The sequence below is a fragment of the Choloepus didactylus genome, chromosome X (genome assembly GCF_015220235.1).
Source record: "Choloepus didactylus isolate mChoDid1 chromosome X, mChoDid1.pri, whole genome shotgun sequence".
In the NCBI taxonomy this organism is placed as follows: domain Eukaryota; kingdom Metazoa; phylum Chordata; class Mammalia; order Pilosa; family Megalonychidae; genus Choloepus; species Choloepus didactylus.
In genome coordinates, this window is record NC_051334.1 from 158179052 (window position 1) to 158200588 (window position 21537).

General features: G+C 42.7%; 1 pseudogene; it reads left to right on the forward strand.

Annotated features, from left to right (window-relative positions):
• The first annotated feature begins 13030 nt into the window (after positions 1 to 13030).
• LOC119523779 lies at positions 13031 to 13519 on the forward strand (annotated as a pseudogene).
• The last annotated feature ends 8018 nt before the right edge of the window (positions 13520 to 21537 follow it).

Genomic DNA, 21537 nt, shown 5'->3' on the forward strand with positions numbered 1-21537 from the left:
TCACTGCCTGAGTTCATAGAACATCTTCATTGGAGTTGCCAGTTTGCTGCCTTCCCTATGGAATTTGGACTCATGCATACCCACATTTGCATGAGACACTTCTGTAAATCCTTTATTTATAGATATTTCTTGTTGATTCTGTTTCCCTGGAGAGCCCTAACTAATACAGAAACCATATATCTGATAAGGGTTTAATATCCAGAATATATAAAGAAATCCTTCCACTCAACATGAAAAAGACAAACAACCCAATTAAAGTATGGGCCAAAGGCTTGAACAGACATTTCTCTAAAGAAAACATAAAAATGCCCCAAAATCTATGAAAAGATGGTCAGCATCATTAGCTATTATGGAAATGAAAATCATAACCACAATAAGATATCATATCACACCACTAGAATGGCTACTATTTAAAAAAAAAAACAGAAAATTACATGTGTTTGAGAGAATGAGGAGAAAGAGAAATGTTCATTCATTGCTGGTGGAAATGTAAAATTGTGCAAACACTGTGGAAGACAGTTTAGCAGTTCCTCAGATAGTTATAGAATTAAGAGCTACTGCATGACCCAGAAATCCACTTCTTGGTATATATGCAAAAGAATTGAAAGCACAGAACCCAACTGATATTTACACAATGATCTTCAATTATTCACAATTGCCAAAAAATGGAAGCAAACCAAGTGTCCATCAACCAAAGAATGGATAAAAAAATATGCAGTATATACTTACAGCAAAATATTATTCAGCAGTAAAAAGGAATTAAGTTCTGATACATGCTTCAACATGGATGAGCCCTGTAGACATCATGTTGAGTGAAACTATCCAGACATAAAAAGGAAAATATTGTATGACCTCAATGTACAAAAGAATTAGAATAAGCAAATTTAAAGATTCAAAATCTAGATTATACATTACGTGGGGATGGGGTGGGTATATTGAATAGGGAGTTACAACTTAAAATTTATAGATTTTCTATTTTGGATTATGGTGATGGTAGCAAAATTTTGTGAACATAATTAACAGAAGTGTATTAAATATTTGAATGTGGATAAAAGGGAAAATGTATGTTATATATATATGCTACTAGAATAAAAATTTTTAAGAAAAATCCATGGAACACAAGCAGTGAAACCTAAGTTAAATCATGGACTATCATTAATAGTGAAATTATTAAAAATATGCTTTCATCAATTGTAACTAACATACCACGCCAAGGCAAGTTGTTAACAATAGGGTGGTATATGTGAATCTTATATTTTATACATGATTGTTCTGTAAACTCACAACTTTTATTTTTGCATATATGTTATATTTCACAATAAGGAACTAACTGAAACTGTGGAACTATAACAAATAGCAGTCTTTGAAATTTGCTCTACTTGTTAAATTCCACTTTGAAAGTTATCACGTCTATGTAAATATGTTATAGTCCACAATAAAAAGAAAGAGTAGGGAGAATACTACTCAGAGCTCACACTTGGTGGGAAATGTTGCCTGTTCACATACAGTATTACCAGTGATAAGGAAGTTCAAAGATAATGTGAGAAATTGATTGTTTACCTTGGACAGAATATATGCTATGTGAAATTAGGAACCCCCTAATTAATAAGTGAAGTCCTCAATCTTGAGGCTTGCTCTTGTGAAACTTATGGTTCTAAAAGGGAGGCTAAGCCTTCCTATAATTATGCCTAAGAGGCACTTCCAGAGAACCTCTTTTATTGCTCAGATGTGGCATTTCTATCTCTAAGCCCAACTTGGCAAATAAATACATTAACCTCCCCCCTTCATGGGTCTTGACTCCCAGGGAATTGAATCTCCCTGGCTATGTGGGACACAACTCCCAAAGATGAGCCTGGCCCTGGCATTGAGGGATTGAGAATGCCTTCTTGACCAAAAGGGGAAAAGAAAGGTAAAAAATTAAGGTTACAGTGGCTAAGAGAATTCAAATTAGAGTCAAGAGGCTATCCTGGAGGTTATTCTTATGCAAGCTTTAGCTAGATATCTCAAACGACCACCGGCCACTGTATGCCAAGCCCTAACTAACAGTGGTCCCAAAATACCTAGGCCCCTATCTGAGACTCTATAAAAAGTTTCACTCACTTAAGTTTGTTTTTCAGAAACTTAAATCCACTGAAGTGTTCCCATGCCAGACAAGTCCTAAAACCCAGAGGCAACAGCCTCTTTAAGAACAACAACCAAATGCAGCCCCCTTCCCCATAATGTTGACACCCCTTTTTAATATTAGTAAGTTAGGGTGGTCATTGACTAGACACCCCTGAAGATCAAGAAAGTGATTAAACAAGAGGAATGGGTAGCAACAGACAAGATAGGATTAAACAAAGAATTATGAATACTGAATCTATAAATACAAATATAAATATAAATATAAATAAGTATATATATATTTGGATGCTAGGGTATTAGAAAAACTAGACGGAAATAACAGAAATGGTGGAATTGTAACCCTTAATATTCTTTGAAGTTTATTCTATAGCTACTCATTAAATTGTACTTTGAAAGTTATTACCTTTCTAATATACATCTTCTATTTCACAATCAGGAAATAACTGAAATAAGGAAATAACTGAAACTGTGGGACTGTAACCCAGTTACAGTTACAGTTACAATAACTACTTATTAAATCATACATTGAAAGTTATCACCTTTCTGTATATATGTTATATATCACAATAAGGAAATAACTGAAATTGTGGAACTTTAACCCATAGCATTCTTTGAAATTTGCTCTCCAAATACTAGTTAAATCATACTTTGAAAGTTACCACTATTCTGTATATATGTTAAATTTCACAATAAAAAATGTATTTAAAAAGAAGTCCATTTAATAATTATAAAGAGGTCAATTCACTGGGAGGACATAACATCTAAAATATTTATGCATTTAACAGAACTTTGAAATACATGAAGAAAGGAGAAATAGACAAATCCTCAATTATAGTTGGAAACTATAACTTATTGCTTTGTTTTAGTATCTCTGATGCTAAAACAAATACCATACATTGGGGTGGCTTAACAATGGGAATTTATTAGCTCATGGTTTTGAGACTAGAAGTCCAAAATTGAGGCAGCAAGATGATGCTTTCTCTCTGAAGACTTGCACTCTGAGGCTAGCTCCTGGTGATTCTTGGTCCTTTGTTTTTCTGTCACATGGCAATGTACATTGCAGCATCTTCTCCTTTCTCTTTCAGGTTCCATCAACTTCCAGCCTCTTGTTTCTCCCTGTGGCTTTCTCTTTCTGTGTCCAATTTCCTTTGCTTATAAGGACCTCAGCCATATTGGATTAAGGCCCACCCTCATTTGGTATTGGCACACCTCAACTAATAACTTCTTTAAAGTTTCTATTTATAAAAGGGTTCACACCCACAGGACCAGGGATTGGGACCTGAACATGTATTTTTGTGGGGGACATAATTCAATCCTTAACACACTCTAAGTAATCGATAGAACTACTAGACAGAAAGTCTGTGAGAAAAAAGAAAAACTGAGTAACAGGTGGTGGGACTTCCAGAAAGATGGAGGAGTAGGGAGTGCAGAACTCATCCTTCATCCAAAAACAGCAAGTGGTCAGGCAGAAACTGTCCAAAACTACTGTTCTTGGTCTCTGGAGGTGATAGGTGTACTGTGCAGCATCCAGTAAAGAACAGGTTGTGAAGATAGAGAAACTGCAGCAAAAACTGTGAGTGAAACATTCCAGAGCATGAACTGGTACACACCCCCCAAACTCAAGTCAAGCAGCTTTGGTCCATGAATGGCTGCCATGGGTAGGGAGGGGTGTAGTGGTCTTCTTCCCTAGAAAAATGGAGAGGGACAGACAAGGGCCAAGTTTAGCTTCTGATCAGCAAGCTTGGTTTGCAGGCTGGCTCTGAATTGTGGTTCTAGCCTGCCTGGAACAGGAATCTTTGTGACTATTGTTTCAACACTGCCCAGTAGAGACTGAAAAAAAAAATACATTCCCTCCTAGGGCTACAGGGAAGTGTTTCCCAAAAATTGCCATCTGCTGGAAAGGCTAGGAATGTGCACTTTTGGGGAGTTAAGAGGGAGAGAGAAGGCTTTTTGGTGTCCTTCCTGTCCCTCTCCCCAGCGCCTTTGGAAACTAGTCTTCTTCCCATTCATGGGTCCCTGGCCCTGTTTTGGTCAGTTAAATATCAATTAAATGTTTAGAATTCTAAACATGTAGAATTCTAGGTAATTCTAAAGGCCTAGAATAAGATGAACCAATTGTCAAAGAAGACCCTTAAAAAAAGTGAATCAACAGTAAAACCCTAGGCAAGAGAAAGAAACTTATCATCAGAGTAAACTCATAAGATAATCAGATGCCTAGACATCAGCAAAAAAAATTACAAGCCATACTAAGAAACAGGAAGATAAGGCCCAGCCAAAGGAACAAATTAAAGAATTGGAAGATATACAGAATTTGGAACAACTAATAAAAGATGTTTAACAAATCTCCTAAATCAATTCAAGGAGAGGAAGGAAAATATGGCTAAAAAGATAAAGAATATTAAGTAGGACAGTGGGTGAGCATAAAGAAGAAGTTGAAAGCATGCAAAGAAAAATAACATATCATCTTATGGGAATGAAAGTCACAATAGATGAGATAAAAAAATACACTAGAGAAGGAACAAGATGGCAGTGTCAGTGGAGTGACAGGGGTTTCTCCAGGTGGGAGCCAGCAGCAGTGGTGGCATCAGCAGTGCCACCCTAACTTGCCTCACCCCTTTTTTAGTCCATAATGTTGCCACGAAAGCGAGGCAGCAGCAGCCCCCCAGAAACAAGTGGCCCAGCCTGGTAACCATGAAAACCCGCTCATAAACTGCAACCTGGTAAAAAGAAACCTGATTGAGAGGCAGCAATCAAGTTATCCTCAGACAATTTAGGACCCTGTAATGCCAAGGAAGAATCTCCATTTTCCTTTTCCTGCCACCCTTCTCCACAGCCTTGCTTCATGGACAGGCCCTGGAGGCCCTTGTCCTCCCAGAGTTGTTGGGGCTTGGCCCCAGGCCTCCATTTTCATCTCTCAGGATGGCAAGCAGCAGAGGCAATGGCTCCAAGGCTGAATTCATTGTCAGAGGGAAATATAAACTGGTACAGAAGATTGGGTCTGGCTCCTTCGGGGACATTTATCTGGCAATTAACATCATCAATGGTGAGGAAGCGGCAGTGAAACTAGAATCTCAGAAGGCCAGGCATCCCCAGTTGCTGTATGAGAGCAAACCCTATAAGATTCTTCAAGGTGGGTTTGGCATCCCCCACATATAATTGTAGGGTCAGGCAAAAGACTACAATGTGCTAGTCATGGATCTTCTTGGACCCAGCCTCAAAGACCTCTTCAATTTCTGCTCAAGAAGTTTTCACAATGAAAACTGTACTTATGTTAGCAGGCCAGATGATCAGTAGAATTGAATATGTGCATAAAAAGAATTTTATGCACAGAGACATTAAACCAGATAACTTCCTAATTGGTATTGGGCATCACTGTAATAAGTTATTCCCTATTGATTTTGGTTTGGCCAAAAAGCACAGACACAACAGGACAAGGCAACACATACCCCACAGAGAAGATAAAAATCTCACTGACACTGCCCAATATGCTAGTATCAATGCACATCTTGGTATTGAACAGGGTTGCTGAGATGACATGGAATCATTAGGATATGTTTTGATGTATTTTAATAGAAACAGCCTTCCATGGCAAGGACTAAAGGCTGCAACAAAGAAACAAAAGTATGAAAAGATTAGTGAAAAGAAGATGTCCACTACTGTTGAAGCTTTATGTAAAGGGTTTCCTGCAGAATTTGCTGTGTACTTAAACTATTGTTGTGGGCTGTGCTTTGAGGAAGCCCCAGATTGCATGTATCTGAGGCAGCTATTCCACATTCTTTTCAGAACCCTGAATCACCAATATGACTACACATTTGATTGGACAATGTTAAAGCAGAAAGCAGCACAGCAGGCAGCCTCTTTCAGTGGGCAGGGTCAGCAGGCCCAAACCCCCCACAGGTTTCTAAGCATGAATGACTGACCAGAGCAGCGTTTGTTTCTCCCCAAATCTAGAAATTTTAGTTCATATGTACACTAGCCAGTGGTTATAGACAACCATTTACTTGGTGTGAAGAACTTAGTTTCAGTACAAACTGGCTCTGGGTAGCATTGGTGGTGCTGTATCCTGAGTTGTAGCCATTGCAATTGTGAATATTAACAGATAGTGAAAAAAATACACTAGAGACATACAAGAGCAGATTTGAACAGGCAGATAAAAGATCAGCAACCTAGAAGGTAGGAAATGGAACAAAAAAAAAAGAATAGCTAAAGAAATAAACGCAAATATTGAGCAGGCTTTGTTCATAACCTGGCAGTTTCCTGGAGCTTTAGGTATCTGTGTTCCATCTGAGACTCAGAGTTAAAGTTTAGCAGCTCTGAAAGTGAACAATACTCCATAATACTCCATACAGCAATTGTTAAAGAAGCTGAAAAAAGAAATCAGACTTCTATTAGAGATATGAATGAAGCCGATCTGGTTAAGACTAAGGTAAGTCAGAAAACAGAAACAGGGTAAAGGATGATATTGTCTGTATTTTAAAACTTCAATTTTGGTGTGAGAGCAGAGGAAGAGGTGTTTATTTTGTCCAAGAAATAAACCTAGAACCTAGAATAGGGAATGAGATCTTGTTATTCTGTACAGGTTAATTTAATACCCTGATATGTTTCAGAGTATTTGGGGCAGAAAATAAAAAAAAAAAAAAAGTACTTGCAAAGTCCCCTTGAGGGACTTGGTGAAAAATGGGGAACTGTTAAACTTCCCTAAAGGGAATTCCTGATATTCTCTCAAGCATTAAGGACTCTCAATTTAATAAGCCAAGCTGGCAGTGCCCAGTGGTCAGTAATGTTATGGGTTACAGTGCCATAGTTTCAGTTATTTCCTTATTGTGAAATATAACATACATACAAAAAGGTGATAACTTTCAAATTACAATTTAACAAGTAGCTATATAGCAAATTTCAAAGAATATTATGGGCTACAGTTCCACCATTTCAGTTCTTTCCTTCTAGCTATTGTAATATCCTAGCAACTAAGAAAAATAAAATTATATAGAAATTCAGTATTCATGATTCTTTGTAATAAGTTTTAAGATTGGGAAGTGTAAATCCTCCAACTTCATTCTTCTTTTTCAAGATGGCTTTGGTTATTCTGGACCCCTTACCTTTCCATAAAAATTTGATGATTGGCTTTTCCATTTCCGCAAAGAAGGGTGTTGGAATTTTGATTTGGATTGGCATAGAATCTCTAAATCTCTTTGGGTAGGTGCGGGACACTGATTACGTGCTTCAACTTGGCGGGCCTGGGCTGGGGGACTGGATCCACCCCTGGGGAGGGTAGTGGGCACGGGCGACAGCGCCCTCTACAGCCCCCCGGGCCTGGGAAAGTGAGGCCGGAGGCAGGCCCCATTTCCTCACCCAAAATACCAATGTTAGGGGAGGCTTGCTGGAGGGAACCGCCTTTTCCCCACCCCCTTATCTTGCCCGGACACTCCCCGTTACCAGTGCAACTCCCATCACCACCGGCGCGCATACATTGTTGCCGGACACCGTTACGGGAGCAACTTTCGCCCCTTTTCAATCAACCTCCGCGCTCTCTCAGAACCAATCCAAGCCTTTAACCCCTACAGCTACCCCGCCCTCTAAACCGCCCGATATAAGCTTGTACTCTCCCCTAATAAGCTCTCTCTCCCTTGGTTTTTCTTCATCCTAAAAGAAACGTGTCCCGCCTGTTCCTTTCTCGCCGCCCTCCATACTTTGCACGCCTCCCGCCGGGGACCTGGCCAAGTCCCCCGCCTCGCCCTCGCCTCCGGGAAAGAGCCCCCGCCGCCGGTACCCTCGGAGCAATCCTGGGAGCCTAGGATTTAGCAACCGGCCGCCACCCTCCCCCAGACGAGTCAACTGCGACTGCAACTGGCGCCCAACGTGGGGCCCCTGGAATTAAAAGTCCTCTCTACGCAGCGGTCCAGTAAAACCACCCGCTCGCCCGGACGCCTCTCCAGCTCCCCTTCTCCTCACCTGCAAAGTAAGGGCCGCCTCTCCCTCGCCGCCCCGCGGAGCCGCCCCTCCCTCGCCGCTCCACGTCTGGGGCCGCCTCTCCCACGCCGCTCCGTGCCCGGGCCGCTCTTCCTTTCCCGCATTAACCTAACTCTTGCCCCCGACTACCTTTCGTCTTCTCTTCCTATATCTCCCCCATTCCTCCTAACACTCTTCCTCCAGTAGCTTTCCCTCTTCCCCTCCATTACTTTGCTGTGGTCCTCTGTGTCTTTGTTTCTTTGTTTAGCGCGGTGTGCCTCTTTGCAACCGCCCCCCCCCAAACTGCTCTCGCTACTAGAGGGTCCTGCCTTCTATTCTCACCGTCTCCTTCAGCCTCGCGGCCACGATTTACCTCATTTTCTTTACTCTATAATCAACTCCCCTTTTTTCTTTTCTCCCTCCGCTATGGGTAATCGTCTATCTGCACGCCAAGCACCCCAAGTTCGCGCTCTGGCGGGTCTCCTAGACACACATCGCTGTAAAGTGTCTGTCCGGCAGCTGCAGGTATACTGGGACCTCCTGCTGCCCTTTAACCCATGGCTCACCACTTGCCATCTTTGGGACCCTGTTACTTATGATCGCCTTATTGATCGGGTCACCAACGCCATGGAACATGAGAGCAAGCGCTTCCCTCCCGGCTTGCTCCCCACCTTAATAACCGTCTGCTCCTGCCTTCAAGGCTCCCTTCCCCCTGATCGAGGCCCCATTAAATCCAAGGAGGCCCTATCAACCCAGTCTACAGATTCAGACAGCGATACTAATGTAGACCACGATTCGGACACAGAATCCTTAGTCGAGCAAATTAACAACGCGCTCGAAGTCGCCCCCCAAAAACAAAGCAATACTAAGCCTCGCCAAGATGGCGAACTTCCTCCTTCTTCTTCCATCGAGGGGAGGAAGTGCTCCGGCGATGACGTCAGCCCTAAGCTGGGCCGGAAACCGCATGCGCTTTACCCCGCCCTTTCACAGGGCGGAGTTAGTCCGCCATCTTATGCCTTGGGCCCCGCCCTTTCACAGGACGGAGCTAGTCCACCATCTTATGCCTTAGCCACTCCCACCGCGCCGCCGTCTTGCGACGCTTGGGGCCTCCCACTTCCGCCTCCCCCTCCGGCGAGCTCCCCCTCAGAGCCGCTACCGGCAGCTGCCACCACTCCTCCCACCCTGCCGACTAACAACCCCTGGCTGCCTTCTACACCTCAAGGCAACCCTTGGGGCAACGCTCCCCCTACCCCCACTCCCGCGCCAAGCCCTCTGCAAGCGCGTCCTCCTTTCTCTCGTGCTTTTCGCTGCTTTCCTCTTAACCTTACCCCCACACCACAGAAACCGTATGACTGGTATCCCATTGACTCTGATACTATCAAGCAGCTTCGCAGGGCCGTCAAGGAAGACGGGTTAGGTAGCCCATACGCTTCCCAATTACTACAGGATATCGCCATGAACTTTTGCCTCCCCCAAGACTGGGCCTCGCTTGCCCGTTCCATTTTTAACCCCGGCCAGTTTGTAGATTGGCGTGCTCACTTCCAGGCGGAAGCAGCTAAGCAAAGCGAGCAAGACGCAGCCACTGGAGTCTATCATCACCCCGAAGCCTACTTGGGCACGGGAGCGTTTATAAATGCATCCGCCTATATTAATGCGCCTGCCGCCTTTTGGCCTATCCTTCGGGGAATCGCCTTGCGAGCTTTTGCCAACTGTTCCGCCTGTCGGCCTACTAAATTCACCAAGCTCCTCCAGGAGCCAAATGAGCCTTTTGCCACCTTTGTCTCTAGGGTTGAGGAAACCTGCGCTCGAAAGGTTAATGATCCCCAGGCCCAACTGGCTCTCGCTCGAGAACTCATTCTCGAGGGAGCCAATCCCCCTTGCAAGCAGGCTATTCTTCCCTTGCGGCAGAAGAGCCTATGTGATTGGATACTCGCCTGCAGCGCCTTTGACCCAGCTGCCGCGTCCCTAGCCCAGGCTGTCTCTGGCGCTGTCACTGCCGCCTTAGCCGCCACCACCGGTTGTTTTAAGTGCGGGCAGAGCGGTCATTTTGCCCGGGAGTGCCCCAATGCAGAAGTCAACCGCCCGCCTTTCATGCAGCGTAATGGGCGCCCCCCTCCCACTCCTTGCCCACGCTGCCAGCGTGGCTATCACTGGGCGCGCGATTGCAAGAGCAGCCCCAGAGATCTTAGCAAGGATAGCTTAAAAAGCCTCTGCTATCCCTGGTGCCCTGACGGCAGTCAGCGCCAGGGCACTGAGCAAGCTTTAAACTCCAAGCGGGGCAAGCCTCAGCCCCGCCCCTAAGAGGCAGCGTGCCGGCCGGTTCTAATAAAACTAATCACTTCACCGGCAGTAAAACGCTTCTCTGGACAGTCCCTATCACCCCAGAAAAGCCTACTCGTAAGTTAAGAATAGAGGGGCAATGGTACACGGGCACGCTCGATTCAGGGGCAGAGGTCTCTTGCATGCCCGCTCAGTATGCCACCATGTGCATGGTTCTCGATGGTCCCTCGGTAGTGGGAGCCACTGGTACCTCCACCTCTCTTCAGGCCATAGGGCCCATTAAGTGGGAGGATGAAGAGGGCCACTCAGGCACCTCCCGCCCGTTACTCCTCTCCCCTCCTCAGCCTTATCCAAGCGGCCTTCACCTCAGTGAATTCCTCCAACCCCAATCTTACCTCCTCTTGTTGGCTTTGCCTCTCCACTTCCTCCCCCCTGTATGAGCCAGTTGCCTCCAACCTCTCCTTTTCAGAAAACACAGAGGACAGCCCCTCGGAATGCAATTGGAATACCTCTGCCGTCCCCCTAACCTTTCATTCAGTCTCCTTTACAGGAAAGTGCATCCGCCCTCGCTCAAGTAACTCTCCCAACCTCACAGCTTGCGCCGACTACTCATCTCCCAGCAGCTCTGCAAAATTTCTCATTCCTCATAACTCCTCCCAATGGCTCTGCTCCTCTACAGGGCTTACCCCCTGCCTTAACGTGCAAACCCTCAATACAACTAATGAAACTTGCCTCCTAATTATCCTCATCCCTAGGGTCCTATACCATAGCGAGGAAGACTTCTTCCTCCGCCTGGAAACAACTGCAGCTTCTGCCCCCCTGCAAAAGCGAGAGCCCATCACCGTCCTCACGATTGCCTCCCTCCTAGGTCTTGCAGGCGCTGGCACCGGAATCGCTGCATTAGCCAGTCAAGGCTCCACCCTAACTCACCTCCGGGCGGCTGTTGACGAGGACATTCGTCACCTACAAGACGCTATTTCCCATCTTAAAAATTCTGTCAATTCCCTCTCTGAGGTAGTGCTCCAAAACCGCCGAGGTCTCGACCTTCTCCTCCTCAAAGAAGGAGGCCTCTGCGCCGCCCTAGGAGAAGAGTGCTGTGTATATGCCAATTCCACAGGTCTCGCCGAGGACAGCCTAAAAAAGGTCTGAGAGGGACTGGAACAACGCAAAAAAGACCGTGAAGCCACCAGCTATTGGTCCCACATCTTTACCCCCCTCCTCCCATACCTCCTCCCTCTCCTCGGCCCCCTACTAATGATTATTCTAGCTCTCACCTTAGGACCCTGCATTATCCGCAGAATTGTCCAGCTTGTAAGGAAACAAACGGATGCTATTTTTTCCTCGTTCGTGCAAGTCCAGTACCAGCGACTCGCCACCTCTGACGCTCCCTACTCCGAGATGACAACCAACCCTCCGCGACCTCACCGCCACCGGTCAACCCGCCGACCGCGAGGCCCTTCTCGATCGCCTGAACATCGCACCAACCTCGAGCTCCAGTTTCTCTGAACCTCCAACTTTAAACCCCCCACCCTCGTCCATCCCGCAAGCAGCAAGGCCCCTGTCGAGCGCCCGGGCGCCACACCAACGCCGAGCTCCAGCCTCGCTGAGCCACCGTCAACCCCTTTTCCCCTCCCCGACCTCCCCCTTCCCTCATCCCTTAGCGGACCTCTCCGGTAAGCTTCTTCCTTTAATTAGAAAAGAAGGGGGAAATGCGGGACACTGATTACGTGCTTCAACTTGGCGGGCCTGGGCTGGGGGACCGGATCCACCCCTGGGGAGGGTAGTGGGCACGGGCGACAGCGCCCTCTACAGCCCCCCGGGCCTGGGAAAGTGAGGCCGGAGGCAGGCCCCATTTCCTCACCCAAAATACCAATGTTAGGGGAGGCTTGCCGGAGGGAACCGCCTTTTCCCCACCCCCTTATCTTGCCCGGACACTCCCCGTTACCAGTGCAATTCCCATCACCACCGGCGCGCATACATTGTTGCCGGACACCGTTACGGGAGCAACTTTCGCCCCTTTTCAATCAACCTCCGCGCTCTCTCAGAACCAATCCAAGCCTTTAACCCCTACAGCTACCCCGCCCTCTAAACCGCCCGATATAAGCTTGTACTCTCCCCTAATAAGCTCTCTCTCCCTTGGTTTTTCTTCATCCTAAAAGAAACGTGTCCCGCCTGTTCCTTTCTCGCCGCCCTCCATACTTTGCACGCCTCCCGCCGGGGACCTGGCCAAGTCCCCCGCCTCGCCCTCGCCTCCGGGAAAGAGCCCCCGCCGCCGGTACCCTCGGAGCAATCCTGGGAGCCTAGGATTTAGCAACCGGCCGCCACCCTCCCCCAGATGAGTCAACTGCGACCGCAGGTAGGGTTGACTTCTTAATGATATTTAGTCTTCTAATCCAAAGAGGTCATGGCAGCAGTGAATGCAGAGCAGCCTGGCCAAGCATGGAGGCCTGGTCCTTGGTGGCCACTGTGCAAGGACCCTGAGACGCATGCCTTGCATGCAGGCACCGAGTTGGCTGGGCTATGGGCAGAGAGTGGGCTGGTAGTGAGGCCTTCTCCCAGCTGGGTGATGAGCCCTCAATGCCATTTGGAGCTCAGTGGAGCAGAGTAGAGGCTGAGCCTGGGCAGCAGGCTGGGTAGGAGACCAAAAGACCTGGTCGTCTGCATGGAGGTGGTGACAATGGACAACTTAGTGGAAGAGAGCTTCCTGCTGTCCATCTCTTTTGCCTCTGATGCAGAATTTGATGTTGTGGTGGGATATTTAGAGGACATTAGAATGGATGATGAATTCCAGTTAATACAGAGAAGTTTCATGGACAAGTACTACTAGTAATTTGAAGACACAGAAGAGAATAAACTCCCCTACACACCCAATTTTAATGAATATATTTCCTTGTTAGAAAAGTAGATTGAGGAACAGCTGCTAGAGAAGATTCCTGGATTTAACATGGTGGCTTTCACCACCTTATTGCACCAAAAAGATGAAGTGGCAGGTGATGTATTTGACATGCAGCTCATGTTTACAGATATCCTGACTTTTAAAGAAATGTTTCTGGACTACAGAGCAGAAAAAGAAGGCCAACGATTGGATTTGAGCAGTGGTTTAATGGTGACTTCATTGTGCAAATCATCTTCCATGCTGGCTTCCCAGAACAATCTGCAGCATTAGCTCCTACCTCCAGACAGTGGGCTGGGTCTGGACATCACCAGCATGGTGGGCCGGGTGATGCTTTGGCTAATGCTAACAGGAGAATACATCTTGCAAAGACTGACTGTCCTGTGGCTCTTCATTAATGTTAAGTATTGATGGGTCAAAAAGAAAATTCCCTGACCCTTCAAGGACCTGTTTCTCCAGAACTACTTTCTCGAATTCAGTAACCCTTGTAGTCCTCCTTGAGGAGACACTTCTGTCAGATGCATCTGGGAGAAGCCCTTCTCCCAGCATAAATGGTATGTCAACAGTGTGAGTAACCACCATCATGAGCCCTCTCAGTCCCCAGTACCAGAATAGGCTTTGCACAAATCTTCCATGCATGCTCAGCTCTTTAACTTAGTTTCAGTCTTTCAGCCCATGTGGTCCGGCTGGGTGGGTTTTTATTTCAAAGTGTTTTATCCAGGGTGTCACCACCCCTGTATTGAGATTTCTGGAGTCCCTATTTTTATGGCTTGTCTTGGCCATAGCAATCAACTAAAAAAGATGCCCTTTACCTAAAAGTTGCATGCAAAACTCAGCTTGCATTTCCAGTCCTTTTATCACTGTCTTCTGCTGGTCCTGATGTAGCCCACTGTGTTTCTAGAGCCCTCTTTTAACTATTTTTGAAAAAATATTTTTATAGATGAATACTCAGACTAATCCAGTGGATCTAATCTTGGAATTTGCATGATTACCCACTTAAAGATCAAAGTATTACATGCTGTGTGCATTTTAGATGTTAGTGCTATGAAGGCAAAAATGTTTTCTACATTGGTGTTCCTAACTTACTGAGCACCGATGAATGTGAGCTGTGTGCTAAACATAGACCAAGTGGTATACTTTTCTTATAGCATATTAAGTGTGTTTGTGCAGGTTTCCTTAAAAACTTTCTGTATAAATCAAATTGTTAGGTTTTGTTGGAATGAGTGTCAGTTTAGTAAAAAAAAAACAAATGACTCTGCAATTCCCTCTTCATGTCAAATCTCTCCTACCAAGGTGGTGTTTACTGCTCTAGACCAACATGAGTAGGAGGAAACAAACAGCTTTCATGGTCATCTGTCTGGCTTTAGTTTAGTAAAGTGTTTAGTATAACATTACTGACCAGAAAAATATGTATGCCATGTCCCTAGAAAGAAGAAAAAGCATAGTTTAATTCCTAGTGTGTACCTTTGAAACTTTGACAAAATTTTAAGTAAAAATAAAATCTGTACTGACTTTCCACTTGGCTGTTCTGGTTTTAAAGCATAAGTTACAGCTTGTATGTTTTTATATGCTGTGTTGTTTACTGTGCTGGTTTGGATGTGTTATGTCCCCCAAATGCCATGTTCTTTAATGCAGTCTTGTCAGGGCCAATGTATTAGTGTTGATTAGGTTGGAATATTTGGATTAGGCTGTTCCATGGAGATATGACCCACCCAACTGTGGGTAATACTTTTGATTAGATTATTTCCATGGAAATGGGGTCCCACTTATTCAGCATGAGTCTTGATTAATTTACTGGAGCCCTACAAGAGTTTAGACAGAAGGAGCGCAGTAGTGCTGCAGCTTAGAGAGACATTTTGAAGACTGTCATTGAAAGCTGATGCTGACATTTTGGAGAATGCCATTTTGAAACACAACCTGGGAGCAAGCAGAAGCTGGCCACATGCCTTCCAAGCTAACAGAGGTTTTCCAGAAGCCAATGACCTTTATCCAGTGAAGGTATACTCATATTTATACCTTGGCTTGGACACTTTTATGGCTGTAGAACTGAAAATTTGTAACTTAATAAATCCCCTTTTATAAGGGCCATCCATTTCTGGTATTTTGCATAACAGTGGCATTAGCAAACCAGAACACTTACTAAGAAACACTTTTGCACTCTGAATAAAAATCCTAGGTGTTCTTTTTAAAAAATAATAAGCCAAGCCCCCTATCTTGAGGTTTGCCCTTATGAAAACTATTTCTGCAATGGCAAATCTAAGCCTACTTACAATTATGCCTAAGAGTCACCAACAGAGAACGTCTATTGCTGCTCAGATGTGGCCTCTCTCTCTAAGCGAACTCTGCAAATAAACTCACTAGCCTCCCTCCCTACATGGGACATGACTCCAAGGGCTATAAGTCTCCCTGGAAATTTGGGACATGACTCCCAGGAATGAGCCTGGCCCAGGCATCATGGGGTTGGCAATGCCTTCTTGACCAAAAGGGTGAAAAAATGAAACAAAATAAAGTTTTAGTGGCCAAGAGATTTCAAATAGAGTTGAGAGGTCATTCTGGAGGTAACTCTTCATCAAGTTTCACCCAGATATTGCATATTGCCACAGTATGCCAAGCCCCAACCAACAGTGTTTCTTAAAACCCTAAAGAATACTCTGGGCTCTATCTGAAACTCTATAAAAGTTTTACTTAGTAAATTTATTTTTTCAGAAGCTTAAAGCCTCCAGATTATTCCTAAACCAGATAATCCCTGAAACACAGAGGTAGCAGTCTCTCCAAGAACATAAATCAGATTCATTCCTCTACCCCCTAAGGTGGACACCCCTTTCCAGCATGAAGAAGTTAAAATGGTCAATACCCAGGCATCCCTGAAGATTCAGAGAATGATCAAATAAGAGGAATGAGGTGTAACTGAGGAATTAGGATTTAACAAAAGATTATGAATACTGACTCATTATACAGATATTTCTTTTTAATTTCTAGTGTATCAGAATAGCCCAAAGGAAATACCTGAAATTGTTGAACTGTAATCCAGTAACTTTGATCTTTGATAATGTTTGTATAATTATATAGTTTTTATCTTGTGACTGTGTGACTGTAAAAATCTTGTGACTGACACAATAAAATAAAGACATGTGTGAAAAATAATAATAATAGGTCAGGAATATGGGGAAAATACCCCTATGTAAACTATGGACAATAGTTATAGTACTACTTTAATAAATTTTCATTGATTGTAACAAATGTAACTACAGTTAAAAAATAGTAGAATTACAAAAAAGTGTTATCATCAATTTTAACAAATTTTCCACACCAATGCAAGTGCTGGTTATGGGGTGGTATATGGGAATCCTGTATTTTATGCATGATTGCTCTGTAAACCCACAACATCTATAATACAAAAATTAACTAAAAATAATTGAGCAGGGTTACAGGGAATTGAATAATGGTATGAAGCATGCAGACATATGCATCATGGGTGTCCCAGAATAAAAAGGGCAGGGAAAGGGAGCAGAAAGAATATTTGAGGAAATAATGGCTGAAAAATTTCCAACTCTTATGAAAGACATAAATATCCATTTCCAAGAAGCGCATTATACTCCATGCAAAATAAATCCTAATAGACCTACTCCAAGACACATACTAATCAGAATATCAAATGCTAAAGATAAAGGGAGAATTCTGAAAGCAGCAAGAGAAAAAGCAATTCATCACATACAAGGGATGCTCAATTAGACTAAATGCTGATTTCTTATTGGAAACCATGGAGGCAAGAAGGCAGTGGTAAGATATATTTAAGATACTGAAAAAGAAAAACTTCCAGCCAAGAATACTTTATTCAGCAAAACAGTACTTCATGAATGAGGGCGAGTTTAAAATATTCACAGATAATCAAAAACTGAGAGACTTTGTCAACAAGAGACCTGCTCTACAGGAAATATTAAAGGAATTTCTGCAGGCTGAAAGTAAGAGACAGTAGAGAGAGGCTTGTAAGAGAATGTGGAAGTTAAGACTATTAGTGTGAGTAATGGAAAGGGTAAAAAGAGAGACAAAAATAAGACATGACATATGAAAGCCAAGTAATAAAATGGTTGAAGTAAGCAATGCTTTATAGTAATAACAATGAATGTTGATGGACTAAATGGACTAAACCTCCAAACAACAGACACAGAATGGATAAAAAAAAAAACATGAACCGTATATATACTGTCTACAAGAGACTCATCTTTGATCAAGGGATACAAATAGGCTGAAAGTGAAAGTTTGAGAAAGACATTCCAACCAAACAGTAACCAAAAAACAGATTAGCTACACTAGTATCAGACAAAATAGATTTTAATGCAAAACTGTTATAAGAGACAGTGAAGAATATTATATATTAATAAAACAGCAATCCTCCAAGAAAAACATCATAAATATTTATGCATCAAAACAGGGTGCCCCAAAATACATGCAGCAAACACTGGCAAAGCTGAAGGGAAAGACAGATGTCTATACAGTAGTAATATGAGACTTCAATAGAACTCTCTCATCTATGGATGGAACATGTAGACAGAGGAGCAAAAAGGAAATGGAGAACTTGAATATGATAAATGAGCTAGACCTAAAAGACATACACAGAACATCACACCACCAAACAACAGGATATACATTCTTCTCTATTGCTCACGGGTCATTCTCCAGGATAGACCACATGTTAGGTCACAAAACAGGACTCAACAAATTTTAAAAGATTGAAATTATACAAAGCACTTTCTATTATCATAATGGAATGAAGATGGAAGTCAATGACAGGAGGGAAACTGGAAAATTCACAAATATGTGGAGGTTAAACAATACACTTAAACAATTAGTGTGTTGATGAAGAAGTTGCAAGAGAAATCAGTAAACATCTTGAGACAAATGAAAACAAGAACACAATATATCAAAAATTATGAGAGGCAGCAAAATCCAGCATCCTTTCTTGAGAAAAACACTTCAAAGATATGAATAGAAGGAAACTTCCTCAACATAATAACGAGCATATATGAAAAATCCATAGCCAACATTGTAATCAATGGTGAACGAATGAAAGCTTTCCCTGTAAGGTCTGGAACAAGACAGGGCTGCCCACTGTCACCACTGTTATTCAATATTGTGCTAGAAGTTCTAGCTAGCACAATTAGGCAAGGAAAAAAAAAAGAAAACTCATCCAAATCAGAAAGGAAGAAGTGAAACTTTCATTATTTGCAGATTACATGATCCTATATTCAGAAAGTCCTGAGAAATCTACAACGAAGCTACTAGAGCTAATAAGCAAGTTCAGCAAAGCAGTGGGATACAAGATCAACATGCAAAAGTCAGTAGTGTTTTTATACATTCATAATGAGAATTCTGAAGAGGAAATAAAGAAAAAAAATCCATTACAAAACATCTAAAGAATCAAGTGTCTAGATATAAATCTAACCAAGGATGTAAAGGACCTGTACTCATAATTCTACAAAGAAATCAGAGAAGACCTAAATATATGGAAAAGCATTCCATGTTGATTGATTGGAAGAGAAAATATCATGAAGATCTCAGTTTTACCCAAATTGATTTACAGAATAAACACAATCCCAATCAAAATTCCAACAGCCTATTTTGCCAAAATAGAAAAGCCAATTATCAAATTTATTTGGAAAGGAAAGAGTCCCCAAATAGCCAAAAACATGTTGAAAAAGAAGAACAAAGTTGGAGGACTCACACTTCTTGACTTTAAAGCATATTTGAAAGCTACAGTGGTCAAAACAGCATGACACTGCTGTAAAGATAGACATAATGACCAATGGAATCAAATTGAGAGTTCAGAAATAGACCCTCACATCTATGGACAATTTATTTTTGACGAGTCCACTCAACTGGGACTGAGCAGTCTCTTCAACAAATGGTGCTGGGAGAACTGGATATTTATATCCGAAAGAATGAAAGACGACCCCTATCTCACACCCTATGCAAAAATTAACTCAAAATAAATCAAAGACCTAAACGTAAGACCTAAGACCATAGAACTCCTAGAAGAAAATATACAGAAGCATCTTCAACATCTTGTGGAAGGTGGTGATTTCTTAGACTTTGCACCCAAAGCCCACGCAACAAAAGTAAAAATAAAGGGGACTTCCTCAAAATTGAATACTTTTGTATAAGCCAAAGTCAGATATAAAGTAGTATACACCATAATCCAATGAATTGTATTGATATGAACCTCTTGAAGAGACTAATCTAGAGTGACAAAAAGTAAATAAGTGGTTTCCTTGGCCTGGGAAGTGGAGGATTGATCTGGAAGGGGCAACTGACTTTCGGTTGTGATGTATATGCTCTATATCATGATTGTGGTGATGGCTACATGGGCATATAAATGTATCAATTCTTATTAAGTGTGTATTTTATTTGAATAGAAATTATACCTCAATAAAGTTGAAATTAAAAAGTAAATGTTCAGTGAGGAAGTAGAGATATCAAGCTCACCCAATTCTTTGATGAATTTTTGGCAGGAGAATATGAGATTGAAGGATAGTTTTTGTTTCATTTTATGTTGAGGAGGCAACTTACTTGAGACCAATTAAAAACCGATGAGGAGCGAGGGAGAGGCTGAAGATAGAGAAAATATCATTTTGTGGTCCACCTTCCTTTCCAGAAACCCAAATCTCATACTTTCCTAATAGATTGGAGCCCCTTGTAATAAGAAGTGTTAAGATTTGAAAATATTTGCAATGTCAACATGTTTATAAAGAAGGGAAGAGTTTTGTGTTTCCTCAGCCTAAAAAATGTCCTTAGCTATAAGAAGGGAAGACAGAGAGAAGCTTTGAGAGTATAGGTGTAGCTGGAACCCAGCAAGAGGATCTCTGCAACCTGCCTCTTGGGCAAAGGACCGTGGTCTAAAGAGGAAAATACATTCCTGTGCCTGATCATGGCCTGGAAGGAACAAAATTATTTACAAGTCCTCAAATGAAGCATAAAAGTATCAAAGAGAGCCATTAGAGCTTAAAGGGATGTAACAGGTGCAACCAGCCTGGTAGAAGACATTGAGGACCAGATGGCTCCCCAGAGCACACAACCCTAGGAAAAGAGGGAAGGATCCTTGAATATAATAATGAGTTTCTGTCATCCTAGGGGTATGAGGGCTCAAATTGAAATTAGGCTGATCAATATAAACCTAAATTTGTTGACTGAGATTTGAACCAACCACTCCAATATATAGAAGACTATGCCCCCGAATTAATCCACTTTATATGTTATTTAAATTTGCTAAAAGTTGCTTCTTTAAGGTGTTATTGAACAGTGTCAACCCCCAAAATTATATCACATAGTTGATTGGGAAAACAGCCTGTAATGGTGACATACAGGTGCACATAATATCTTCTAACTACAGGTAAAAATTAGACAGCAATTAAATGAGAATCATGATGCCTGTGGATGGTACAATTTTCCCCAGGAGAAGCTGCCTGTCAAAATTTAGCTATATATATTGAGGTGACATCAGATACTTTTACAGTGTAACTCATTTTCTTGTCAGTCCAATGTCTGATATTAAACATACAGTAGTGTTTAAATTATAGAGTTGTCATTACACAGAAGTATGTGCTTGCACGTACACACACACAGATCACTCAAAATCAAAGTATCCAAGTGAATACAAATGTTTTATCCTCCACTTCTTAGCTTAGATAGTTCTAGGTTTGTTTTAAAACTGCTAACTTGTGTATCAAGTATAGGTGACTAGAATAAATGTTTGACTTCCTCACCTGGAACTCTTCAGAGGGGCTGCCTGTTGCCATCATTCTCCCTCCTCATATCTGCCTCCATGCTCTCTTGAGTTTTCTTTGTCACTTACAGTCCAGAAATGACTCAAGGTCCACCTTCTTGTAACCATCCATATCTTCCAATAAATAAGTCCATACACTATATTTCCTCATTTCTGATGCCCAGGCCACTTTGTCATACTTTCTCCTCTGTCAACTTGTCAGTCTTCTTCCCAGTAAACTACCAGCACTGGGCATTGTGTTGGTTGGTAAATTTCCTTCAGTAGTTTCATAATTATGTCTCTAATTTTCCCTAACTAATGTTTAATATTCAGTATTAGGATGCAACAGAGTATAATGACAAAACGAACTGGATTTGAAGTACTTATTTTCAAGTCATTTTCTGCCATTTACTAGCTGGGTACATTTTGACCAGTTACTTAGCAGTTCTTAGTTTCCTTATAAATAAATTGTAAAAGATGAATTAGACCAAATGTCTACAAACTGGAGACCCGTATATAGTGAACTAGGCCC